This window comes from Microtus ochrogaster, chromosome 26 (assembly GCF_000317375.1).
Source record: "Microtus ochrogaster isolate Prairie Vole_2 chromosome 26, MicOch1.0, whole genome shotgun sequence".
Lineage (NCBI taxonomy): Eukaryota > Metazoa > Chordata > Mammalia > Rodentia > Cricetidae > Microtus > Microtus ochrogaster.
The window spans coordinates 529,005-530,201 of record NC_022025.1 but is presented as its reverse complement, the minus strand read 5'-3'; positions in this window follow the sequence as shown (position 1 = coordinate 530,201).

The following is a 1,197-nucleotide window of genomic DNA, read 5'->3' as shown; positions in this document are numbered from 1 at the left end:
TGTAGACCAGGCTGGTCTCGAACTCACAGAGATCCGCCTGCCTCTGCCTCCCGAGTGCTGGGATTAAAGGCGTGCGCCACCACTGCCCGGCAAGTAATGATATTTTTGAGGGATGTGTGTAGGTATACATATTTGTTGTTTGTGTATGAGTGCATGTGACAGCCAGAAGTCAGTGTCAGTGTCTTCTGTTGCTCTTCCCCATATTTGTGTGTGTGCCTGTGTATGTGTGTGCACACACATGCATGCATATGTGTGTGCAGTTATGTGTGGAGGCCAGTTCGAGACAGCCTCTCACTGAAGCCAAAGGTTAATGATTGATCAGCAAACCCCAAGTCTTTGCTAGGATTACAGTCCAGTGCCACTGGGCCAAATGTTTAACATAGATGCAGGGGATTCAAACTCTAGTCCATGTGCTCATGTGGCAGGCACTTTACCAAGTCCCCAGGCTAACGATCTTGTACTACCATAGGATGCCAGTATTTCTTCATCAGCATGATGATGTGAAAAGAACAGAAAATGAAGAGAATCGAATCTCTGTCCTTGCTTTTTCGCTCACGAGTTGCTGCTGCACTTGGGAATGATACCTATTTTTCTGAGGTTTATGTTTTCATTGAAAATTAGGAGTCTCAGCTGGGTATGCTGGCACATGCCTTTAATCCTAGGTCTTGGGAAGCAAAGGCCTGTGGATCTTCGTAGGACAGCCTGTTATACATAGGTGTTCCAGGACAATAATAGAGAGACTCTCCTCCCCCCCCCCCAAAAAAAAACAGGGAGGAAGAAAATTAGTTTTAAAATAAGTTATTGGAGGTCTCTATCAGCATTATTAAACTTTTACAGTTCCTTTAGGTCTTTCAAAATAGAAAAGGAATAAAATATTTGCATATAGGATACTATAATTTTGGGCCACTCAAGAATTTCTTACATTTCTAAGGGTTACTTTTTATGTTTCATAGAATGCATTTCTTACAGACAAATGACAGATGATACCGTAGTGTTTGAATGATTTAAGTTGACTGTTTAATTAAGATAGCAAGTGATTAGAAAATGTAAACCAATTGCTTTGTGGTGTATCTTTAGGTCAGAATTTATGTTCATTATGACCTTACAAATTATCTAATGTGACTTTCTTGTTCTCTGATGAGGAATAGTTTTCTTTTTTTTTTTTTTTTTTTTTTTTGGTTTTTCGAGACAGGGTTT